The sequence below is a fragment of the Lucilia sericata genome, unplaced genomic scaffold (assembly GCF_015586225.1).
Source record: "Lucilia sericata isolate MDLA Ls3-8-SP2 unplaced genomic scaffold, ASM1558622v1 Contig001324F_arrow, whole genome shotgun sequence".
NCBI lineage: Eukaryota > Metazoa > Arthropoda > Insecta > Diptera > Calliphoridae > Lucilia > Lucilia sericata.
The window spans coordinates 3155-15911 of record NW_023995269.1 but is presented as its reverse complement, the minus strand read 5'-3'; the positions used below and the strand labels follow the sequence as shown (position 1 = coordinate 15911).

General features: G+C 30.4%; 1 protein-coding gene across 1 annotated transcript in view; it reads right to left on the bottom strand.

Annotated features, from left to right (window-relative positions):
- LOC119610959 (inactive rhomboid protein 1-like) overlaps positions 1-8594 on the bottom strand; it is a gene marked incomplete at its 3' end in the record, with an annotated part of 120470 nt that extends 111876 nt beyond the window's left edge. The window contains exon 1 of the mRNA XM_037966384.1: positions 7736-8594. The remainder of the gene's footprint in view (positions 1-7735) is intronic.
- Between the last annotated feature and the right edge of the window lie 4163 nt (positions 8595-12757).

Here is a 12757-nt window from a genome sequence, read left to right as displayed (position 1 = left end):
CTTGTATGGGAGCTACGACCAATTACGGACCGATCGTAAACAAATTTTACAGTATCATTTCTGTACATAAAAGCAATGTTTGTGCTAAATTTTGTATGGATACCTTTATTTGGTAATGAGAAATATGCGTTTAAGTGATTTTGAGAAGGATACCTTGTATGGGAGCTATGACCAATTGTGGACCGATCGTGAAAAAATGTACAGTAAGATTTCTGTAGATAAAAGCAATATTTGAGCCAAAGTTTGTATGAATACCGTTATTTGGTAATGAGTTATGTGCGTTTAAGTGTTTTTCGGAAGGTAACCTTATATGGGAGCTATGACCAATTATGGACCGATTCAGATAATTATTTCTTTATATGAATTCTATTGGCATAGAATTTAATTTTGTAAAAATATCGGCATTATTTCGGAAGTTATTAACAATAAATTAATTTCGGGGATTATGTACATTTGTATGGGAGGTATATGAAATTGTGAACCGTTTTTTAACAATGTTGATCCTGGTACCAAGAGTTATCTGTAGTCCCATTGAAAGTCCGCCCATTTTCTCTAAATGTTCACATTAATGTCAAAGTTTTTCATGTAAAATTTTCTAGATCTAATAGTTTCACAGATATATGAATTTTTTATTTAATTCATATGGGAGATTCTAATATGCTAGTCCGCCAATTTATTACCCAAATTTTCATATTGATGTCAAAGGATTTTTGCTCTAATAGTTTCCCAGACATACGATTTTTTCTACTTATTTCATATGGGAGGTACCAACACCCTCCTAATAAAAATTCGCCCATTTTCCCCAAAATGTTCAAATAAATGTTAAATTTCTTCGTGCAAAATGTGAAGATTTTAGGTCTATTAATTTTCCAGACAAACGACATCGCCAATTTAATTACATGGATGTTAAAGTTGTTTTTGCAAAATTTGAGGATTTTAGCTCTAATAGTTTTTCAAATATACGAATTTTTCTGTTTAATTCATATGGGGGTTTCCAAGCCACCCATAAAAATTTCCCCAAAATGTTCAGATGAATATTAAAGTTCTTCGTGCAAAATTTTAAGAAGCTAGCTCTATAGTTTCCCAGATAAACGATTTTTTGTACATTTTATTCATATGGGAGGAGCAACGCCCCCTCATTGGTAGTCCGCCAATTTATTATACAAAATGTTTACATGGATGCTAAAGTTCATCGTGAAAAATTTGAAGGTTCTAACTCTAATAGTTTCCCAGATAAGCGAATTTTTGTATTTAATTCATATGGGGGGTGCCACGCCCCCTTCTGATAGTACGCCCTCTTTTTCCATAAATAATCATATTGACACTAAAGTGGTTCCGACAAAATTTGAAGACTCTGTCTGTTATTTTTTTCAGATATACTGATTTAAGATTTTCTTCATATGAAAGGTGCCACGTCCACTATAGCCATTCCGCCCATTTTATCCAAAAATATTCTTATGGATTTATTTTGAATGTGGGCGTGGCACGTCGCCCACTTGAAATTTTGAAGTAAAAAGTAGCATATAGTTCCTTCCAGTCATGCAGGAAGACACTGTGAAAATTTCAGAAAAATCGGTCCAGCCGTTAAGCTGTCCATAAAGTCCATTTTTATATATATAGATGGGGGGTTGTACGCCCCCTATCGCTAGTCCTCCAATTTTTTCACCAAATAATCATATGGATGTCAAAATTGTCCATAAAAAATTTAAGGACTCTAGTTGTACTATGTTCTGAGATATTCGACATTTGAAGAAGTCGGCGTGGCACCCCTCTCACTTGCAATTTCAAAATAAAAAGGAGCCTATAGTTCTTTCCAGATATAGGGGAACATTCACTGAGAATTTCAAGAAGATCGTTTCAGTGGTTTAGCCTCCTATAAGGTACAAACAAACAAACAAACATACATTGATTTTTATATATATAGATAGGGATGTGAGTGGGATATCTATCAAAAAAATTATTTTTTAATTCAAGAATATTTTTTTTTTCAATATTTTGCACTTAATTTTCCCCTATTTTTTTAAAATGGACGTTTGTGAATATGTGAAAAAAAAAAAACAAGTTAAAGTTCTATATTCGGCTGAACCGACTCTTAAATACCCTCCACCAGCTACTTTTATATTAATACTTCTTTAATTGATCAAATATTTGTAGAAATAAGTTTTCTCATGTCGTAAATAGAAAAACCACAAGATTTAAACAGCTTAAATCTGTTGCAATTGCAAGATTTATTGAACATTACAAACTCAATTTTCTTTTATATTTTTAAAGCGCCTTAAGATATGATTTAGCGATATTTAATAATTTGTGTGAAAGATTTAAGGAAATTAAAATTTTCGGGTCAGGACCTAGTATGGGAGATATGAACAATTATGAACCGATCGTAAAAAAATCTTTAAGTAACATTTCTGTATATAAAGGCTATATTTCAGTCAAATTTTGTATCTATATTGTAATTTAGTAATAAGTTATGTGTGTTTAAGTGATTTTCGGAAGGGAACCTTGTATGGGACCGATCGCACCCATATTATGAACCGATCGTGAAAAAATCTTAAAATATAATTTTTGTATACAAAACTAATATTTGTACAAAATTTTGTATCAATAGCTTTATTTGGTAATGAGTAATGTGCGTTTAAGAGATTTTCGTAGCAGGACCTTGTATGGAGCTATGACCAATTATGGTCCGATCGTAAAAAATTCCACAGTAACATTAATGTATATAAAGACAAAATTTTGGTTGAATTCTGTATCTAGTATATCATTATTTGGTAATAAATATTGTGCATTCAAGTGATTTTTTGGAGCTGACCTTGTATGGGAGCTAGACCAAATATGGACCGATCGTGAACAAATGTTATAGTGTGATTTATGTATATAAGAGCAATATTTGTGCTAAATGTATCGATATAAATATTTAGTAATAAGTTATGTGCGTTTAAGTAATTTTTGGAAGGGAACCTTGTATGGGAGCTATGACCAATTATGTACCGATCGGAAAACAATTTCACAGTCAAATTTGTATATATAAGAGCAATACTCGTACCAAATTTTATAGGGATATATTAATTTAGTAATGTGTTGTATGGGAGCTATGGCCAATAAAGGACCGATCGGAAAACAATTTCACAGTAACATTTCTGTATATAACAGCAATACTTGCTCCAAATTTTATTTGGATATCTTAATTAAGTAATGAGTTACGTGCGTTTAAGTGATTTTCGGGAGAGGACCTTGTATGGGAGCTATGACCAATTATGGACCGATCGGAAAAATATGTCACAGTAATATTTCTGCATATTAGAACAATATATATATATATACATATATATACTCCAAAAGCAAAGTTTTTGAGTTAAAATATTATTATATTATATATAACTTTGTCATTCCGTGTGTAACACCAACAAATATTCATCTGAGACCCAACAAAGTATATATATTCTTGGACCGTCTGTCTGTATAACATTCTCACGTTAACACGATGCAACTAAAATTAAGGAAATTCACCCAAATATTTACTATTATCCTAGGCAGTTTGGTATTGAAAAGGAGCAAAATCGGTTTACATCGGGAAAAGTTATGAATCAAAATTTAAAAAGACTCCAAATAAAATAAGCATTTTTTACACGAAATTTTCACGAAAACTATGTAATATAATTACATGAAAATCATCATACATTTGCTTCTGCATCTGGGCTTCACTTCTGCTGAAAATTGGCGGAATCGATCCACAATTTCATATACCTCTCATACAAAAGTACATATTCCTGGAAAATTAGTTTATTGTTAATAACTTCCGTCAGAATGTTGATAACTATACAAAATTTTACAAGTTAAAATCTTATGAGAATAGAATTCATTCAAAGAAAAAATTTTCAGGATCGGTATATAATTGGACATAGCTCCCATACAAGGTCCCTCCCGAAAATCACTTAAACACGCATAACTCATTACTAAATTAAGATATCCATACAAAATTTGGAACAAGTATTGTTCTAATATGCAGAAATATTACTGTGACATATTTTTCCGATCGGTCCATAATTGGTCATAGCTCCCATACAAGGTTCCCTTCCAAAAATTACTTAAACGCACATAACTTATTACTAAATATTTATATCGATACATTTAGCACAAATATTGCTCTTATATACATAAATCACACTATAACATTTGTTCACGATCGGTCCATATTTGGTCTAGCTCCCATACAAGGTCAGCTCCAAAAAATCACTTGAATGCACAATATTTATTACCAAATAATGATATACTAGATACAGAATTCAACCAAAATTTTGTCTTTATATACATTAATGTTACTGCGGAATTTTTTACGATCGGACCATAATTGGTCATAGCTCCATACAAGGTCCTGCTACGAAAATCTCTTAAACGCACATTACTCATTACCAAATAAAGCTATTGATACAAAATTTTGTACAAATATTAGTTTTGTATACAAAAATTATATTTTAAGATTTTTTCACGATCGGTTCATAATATGGGTGCGATCGGTCCCATACAAGGTTCCCTTCCGAAAATCACTTAAACACACATAACTTATTACTAAATTACAATATAGATACAAAATTTGACTGAAATATAGCCTTTATATACAGAAATGTTACTTAAAGATTTTCCCGGGATTTTCGGGAATTCCCGTTTGGCATCCCTAGTAATCACAAAGCTCAAAGGCACTGGTCTAAGCTTTCTTTGTAGCAAACAAAAATACAACACAAAAATCCATTTTGAAACAAGTAAGAGTGCTATATTCGGCTATGCCGAATCTTAAATACCCTCCACCCATTTAGCTATCTAATTTTTAGATATCTTGGCAACATTTTTGTTTCCGTATTGAGAGTACTAGCATTTATGCATATGTCGAAATAATTTTTATAAGTCCCGAAAAATTTATATTAATAGGCCAGTTCGAAAACATGTTAATAGAATGATTTATTTATACACAGAACATACTCATGTCGAATTTTATCCATATATAATCATTTAACAACGAATAAGGTGGTATTAAGTGCTTTACTGAGAACCAATACAACTTATGGCCCGATCCGGTGGTGAAAGGTATAATTATATGGTATTAAGTGGTTTTCAGAAGTGAACTTTATATGGGAGCTACTCATGTACCGATACTGAAAAAATTCCTTAAATGGAAGCTGTAACCAATTATTATGATTGATTTATATATATATACAACACAAATTCACATCGAGTTCTACCCTGATAGCTTTATTTATCAATGAATTATGCGCATTTAAGTGATTATCGGATGTGCACCTTATATGGGAGCTATGACCAAATATGGACTGACCCGGAGAAAAATTCCGTAGTGTGATTCATGTATACACAAAACATACTCATGTAGAATTTAATCCCGATAGCTTAATTTATCAATGAAATATGTTCATTTAAGTGATTTTCGAATGTTATATGGGAGCTATGACCAATTGTGGGCGATACAGATCTAAGTCAGTAGTATGATTTCTGTTCATATTATGTCAATATGTACAAAATTTCTGTTGATACCGATATATTTGACGAAGTTATTAACGATAAATTAATTTCCGGGAATATGTACCTTTGTATGGGGGGTATGGAAAATTTTGGATCGATTGTTATAATTTTAAACAAAATTAATCTATAGATGGAAAAAATTATCTGTGACAAAATTTGTCGAATTATCTTTGGAAGTTTCTGAGAAAACTACTCAAGAATTAGGGAAAAAAACTTAATTTTTTTCGAGGTAGTCTGAAATTTTTACTCATAACTTTTTAAGCTATGAACCGATTTTGCTGATTTTCAATACCAAACTGCCTAGGAAAACAATGAATATTCTCAGTGAATTTGGTTGATTTCATTTGCTTAGTTTTAACTTGAGCGTGTTTTAACCAGACAGACAGACAGACAGACGGACATAGCTAAATCGAATGTTGGGTCTTAAATGAATATTTCTTGGTGTTACACACGGAATGGCGAACTTATATATACCCTTTATCACAAGTGATGGTGGTGGAGGGTATAATAAGATGTAGCTAAAAGCAATATTTGTGCAAAATTTTGTATGGATATCATTATTTCGTAAAGAGTTTTATGCGTTTAAGTGATTCTCGAAAGGAGACCTTGTATGGGAGATACGACCAATTACGGACCGATCGTAAATAAATTCTACAGTAACATTTCTGTATATAAAAGCAATGTTTGTGCTAAATTTTGTATGGATGCCTTTATTTGGTAATCAGATATATACGTTTAAGTGATTTTGAGAAGGAGACCTTGTATGGAAGCTATGACCAATTGTGGACCGATCGTGAAAAAATGTACAGTAAGATTTCTGTAGATAAAAGCAATATTTGTGTCAAAGTTTGTATGAATATCGTTATTTGGTAATGAGTTATGTGCGTTTAAGAGTTTTTCGGAAGGTAACCTTATATGGGAGCTATGACCAATTATGGACCGGTTCAGAAAATTGTTTCTTTATATGTATTCTATTAGCATAGAATTGAAATTTGTAAAATTTCGTAAAGATATCGGCATTATTTCTTAAATTATTAACAATAAATTAATTTCGGGGAATATGTACGTTTGTATGGGAGGTATATGTAATTGTGAACCGATTTTTCCGATTTTTAACAATGTTGATCCTGGCACCAAGAGTTATATCTCTGACAAAATTCATCAATTTATCTGCGGTAGTTTTTGTAAAAAATACAAATAAATATATGAAAAAAATCGACTCAGAATTTCATAAGGACCAAGAATATATATACTTTGTTGGGTCTCAAATGAATATTTCTCGGTGCTACAAACCCTCCTACACTGATGGTGGTGGAGGGTATAAATATAGGGGAAAATTAAATGCCAATTATTGAACAAATTTTATTCCTGATTTAAAAAATAATTTTTTTGATAGATACCCGACACGCATCCCATTATGGGACTATAAAGCCCTTCAAGGAAATTGTATTACCTTATACAAATATAATTTTCAGGAAATCAGTATTAATCTTCCAACTGTTGAAAAATATTTTTGTAGTTTTTCATAAATTTTATGATCAATCACTTCAACGAAATGAACAGAAATAATATTATAATTAAAATGGGCCCATTTTGAAAAAAAAATATAAAAAAAAATTATTTTAAAAATTAACAAGTTAGCGTGCTATATTCGGCTATGCCGAATCTTAAATACCCTTCACCAGCAAGCTACTTTTTATTAAAACCCATTTTACTCATAACGTTTTACGTTGAGAACCGATTTTGCTGATTTTCAATACCAAAATGCTTAGGATAATAATAAATATTTTGGGTGAATTTGGTTAATTTCCTTAGCTTTGTTCCAAGTCGAATTTTACTACAATAGATTTATTAATTAATGAAATATGTTTGGGTTATTTTCGGAAGTGGACTTTATATGCATAGGAGCTATGACCAATTACTGGCATATCCGGAAAAATTTCGTATGTATTTAGGGCAGGAACTTAATCCGATATATTTTTACATACATATGGTAACATTTTTGCATATTCATATTTAAAATGCCTGCATATGGGTCTAGGTCATATATTGTGAAAAGAAAAATAAACAGAAATACATACTATGTTAAAATAATTACTACAAATACAAAATATATATATATATATATATATATATATATATATATATATATATATATATATATAAAATATATGTTATACATATGTAAATTTACAAAACTTACTTAGTTTTTGAAATCCATTTTTTATTTTTTCTGATTTAATATTAATATTAATATATTTAATATTTCACAAAAAAAAAATACTTCTAAATTTACTACTTGTGAAGAGTTCTTTGTAATCCATAGTTTTTAAAGTATTCAGAACATTTTTTTATCGATTTATCACTTTTAATGTTTGAGTTTAAAACATTTCTCTATTATATGTAAATTATTCCATAATCTGTTTTTCTGTTTCGACTTTCTTATTAAAATTTAACAATTCTTAACTAACTGTTTTAAACAATATGTGCAACTATTTTCTTTTATTATTTTTATATTAATTTTACAATAAACACTAGCTATATAATTTTTTGCAGCTAATATTTTGTTTGACACTTTATTATTATTTTTTTTTTTTGCAGTGAAAATTATGTGTCTTGGTAAAACATCTAAAAGTATACATATAGTAAGTGCTTCGTTGAGGACAAGGGTGAACATTTGTAGATATGCTCTATTTTTATTACGCTGGCGCGCTGAGAATCATATACAGGATTTATATTCAAAAACAACCACCATTAGGCGAACACAATCTATAGCAGGAATAGCTTGAGATGAAATGAATGCCTACAGTTAAACAAAAAATATTTTGTTTGTTTAATGCATTTTGTCTGTCAAAGTTAGTGTGAAACATTTAAGAAAGAATGGTCGAACATGTGATAACCTACGCCAGTTACGAGTATATTTACATATAATGTGATATTTTTCATAAAAAAGTATTTATATTTAATTTGATATTTATTTTTATGTATATACCGAACCTCATTGAATTTGGTAAAGCGATTTATGTTTATATGAAAGTAATTTATGCCTAATGTTATCGTAATTCTAATATTCATAAGTAAATTACAGACGTAGAAGCTATTTTTGCAGGGAACTTTATGGCAGCTACTGTTAAATCTTTACAAAAATTGTTGTTATTAAACATAATTATGAGTCACAAGGCCCTATGAGTGCTAACTGAAATAATCGATCAATTTCAAATATTTTCAATAGGTTCTTGGAGCAATTATCAAATTTCATTAAATTGCCTTTAAAATGCGACCTGTAGTTTTATTACAGACGCACAATGTTTGGCCAAATGTGGTTTAAGTTGATGTTGGAATTTAAATATTTATTTCATTCATTTACCTCCTTATTCATAAACAAAATTTTTATTTTATAAACGGTTTATAAATTAGATTTGTATGGAAATCTTGTTTTACATACCTTTCAAAAAATAAAAATATTGTTTGTGAATAAGGGGGTCAAGATTTATTTTATTTAAAATTACAATAAATAATTACATAGCACTAGAATCTTAAGCTATCGGCTTAAAATTTAAATATAGTTTTTTGTTTTTTAACATGGTGGCGGTAGGAACACTATTTTGTGCCGTTACAGCCATCACCACAAACCTACTACAGTGCTGTAGGGTATAAAAATGTTGATGTGTCTTTAGTTTGACACATTAACGACCCCAAGGCAAATTCTTACAAGATGAAGCCATTTTTACAGCTGATAGTTTTTTGTACTTAGAAGTTTATATCCAAGCTGTCCAACTCCCCCTTTACACGAGCACACAAGTAATATTATCTGTCAAAATTTTGTGTAGATGAGTACCAATGGGATCGTTTAAACTATATACCGGCGATAGTATTGTTCTGAACAAGGTATATTAATTATAAGGTAGTGTTATAGTTTTGATTTTTATATACCCTCGGTATATATAAGTTTGTCATTCCGTGTGTAACACCAAGAAATATTCATCTGAGACCCAACAAAGTATATATATTCTGGGTCCTTATCAAATTCTGAGTCGATTTAGCTATGTCCGTCTGTCTGTCTGTCTGCCTAAAACATGTTCACGTTAAAACTAAGCAAAAGAAATAAACCAAATTCACCAAAAATATTCAAAGTTGTCCTAAGCAGTTTGGTATTGAAAATCAGCAAAATCGATTCACAACGTTAAAAGTTATGAGTGAAAATTTCAGACTACCTCGAAAAAATTTCGTAATTCTTAAGTTTTCTCAGAAACTACAAAAGATAATTCTATGAATTTTATCCCACATTATTTTTTTATCCAGGGATAAATTATATTAAAAATTAAAATAATCGATTCGAAATTTCCCATAATTAAAATTAGTTCATCATTAATAACTCCTTCAAATATATCGATATCAACACAAAATTTTGTACATGCAAATATAATATGAACAGAAATTATGCTATCAACGTAGATTTCAGTAGGTCCACAATTGGTCATAGCTCCCATATAAGGTCCACTTTCGAAAATCACCTAAACGCACATTTTTATTGAAAAACAAGTAAGAGTGCTGTATTCGGCTGTGCCGAATCTTATATACCCTTCACCATAAATATCAATTTCATAAAATTTATATATTTTGCATTTTCCCGACTATATCATTATTATAGCAATAGCAAAACAAAATGAACAACAACACTAAACGAAACAAGTTAGAGTGCTATATTCGGCTGTGCCGAATCTTAAATACCCTCCACCAGCAAGCTATTTTTAATTAAAAACCCATTTAACTATGTAATTTTTAGATAACTTGGCAAAATTGTTGTTCCCGTATTGATATGCATATATCAATCTAATTTTAATTAAGTCCAGAAAAATTTATTTTAATAGGCCAGTTCGCAAACATTTTAATATAATGATATATCTATACACAGAACATATTCTTGTCGAATTTTATCCGGATATAATCATTTAATAACGAATTTAGTGGTATTAAGTGATTTTCAGAAGTAAACCTTGTATGGGAGTTAAGACAACTTATGGACCGATCCGGAAAAAAATCTGTAGAATGATTTATATGCTCACAAAACATATTCAAGTCGAATTTATCCCGATAGCTTTATTATTCAAAGAAATATATACGTTTAAGTGATTTTCGTAAGTGGACCTTATATGAGAGCCTATCCGGAAAAATTTCGTAGAGTAATTCGTATAAAGACAAAACATATTTGTGTCGAATTTTATCAAGATAGCTTTATTTGACAATGAAATATGTGATTTTAAGTGATTTTCGGAAGTGGGCCTTATATGAGAGCTATAACCAATAATGGACCGATTCGCAAAAAATTTGGTAGGATGATTTGTATGTATACATAACACATTTGTGTCGAATTTTATCCCTCTAGCTTTTGAATTCAATGAAATATATACGTTTAAGTGATTTTCGGAAGTGGACCTTAAATGAGAGCTATGACCAATTATGGGCCTATCCGGAAAAGCTTTTCATAGAGTGATTCATATTTAGACAAAAATTATTTGTGTCGAATTTTATCAAGGTAACTTTATTTGACAATGAAATATGTGCTTTTAAGTGATTTTCGGAAGTGGGCCTTATATGGGAGCTATAACCAATAATGGACCGATCAGCAAAAAAATTTGGTAGGATGATATGTACACAAAACATATCTGTGTCGAATTTTATCACAATAATATGTGCGTTTAGGTGATTTGCGGAAGTGGACCTTATATGGAGCTATGACCAATTGTGGACCGATTGAGATCTACGTTGATATTAAGATTTCTGTTCATATTATATTTACATCTACAAAATTTTGTGTTGCTACCGATATATTTGAGGGAGTTATTAACGACAAACTAATTTCCGGAAATATATATCTTTGCATGGGGGCTATGGGAAGTATTGGATCGATTTTAAAGATTTTGAACACAATTAATCACTGCCTTGAAAAAATAATGTGTGACAAAATTCATCGCAATATCTTTGGTAGTTTCTGGGAAAACTTCAAAAGAATTAGGAAAAAAAGTAATTCAAGGTAGTCTGAAATTTTTACTCATAAGTTATTACGTTGCTAATTTTCAATACCAAACTACAAACTCATATATACCCTCTATCACCACTGATGGTGGTGGAGGGTATAATGACCACACAAAAAACAAAATACACAAGGCAGTTAAACCAACATCATCCAAACATACGAAACTGAATACACCTGAAACAAAAACAATATACACATGACAATGAAACATACGAAACGAAATACTCCAAAGAAAACAAAATACACAACGCAACGAAACCAACAGACACCCAAACATTCGAAACTGAATGCACCAAGAAACAAAAACAATATGCAGAAGGCAATGAAACACACAGGCATCCAAACGAAATACTCAAAAACAAGTCAGAGTGCTACATTCGGCTATGCCGAATCTTAAATACCCTGCACCTGTAAGCTACTTTTTATGAAAACCCTTATAAATATTACTAGATACGTATATAATAAATTGTGAAGGTTTAAATTGTGCTTCCGTGATGAGGGTGGTATCATTTAGAAATCATATATACCTTTTATGGAGATATGGCCAATTATTGGCCAATCCGAACAAAATTTCACAGAATGATTTTCGATAAAAAACACACTGTGTTGGATGAAATATATTGGAAAAAGTGACTTTTGGAAATGGGCCTTATATGAGAACTAAGACCAGTGTTGCCAATTTAGCACTTTTAGTGCTAGATTTAAACTCATTTAGCACCCAAAAATGTAATCTAGCACCTAGCACCCTTTTTAGCATTTTCAAATGTTTTTTGGCACTTTTTTAGCACATTTTAGGATTTTTGTACATATTCTTGTATGCCAATTTTAATTGTTCTTCTGTAAAAATATGGTTAAAAAATAATTATTAAATAATTATGTACAACAAAAAATTAATGTTTACTAGTTATCTGTAGAAATATCGGTGTCGCACTTCCTATGGAAAATGGCACAAAGCTAAACTAAAATCTTACATTTCCAAAAATTTTTTGAATTGTAATATTCTTTACAGACTTTCTATAGACTTTTAATTAAAAATATCATTATAATTGTAAACTCAATTTCAAAAATATTCACAACCAAAAACGTTTGCGTGACGCATCAACAAACTCGTTTAATGGAACGTTTCTGGAACTAGTTCTTTAATCAATGATTTAAGTTCGAGTTTGCTATCCTTAGATATAGTTCTAG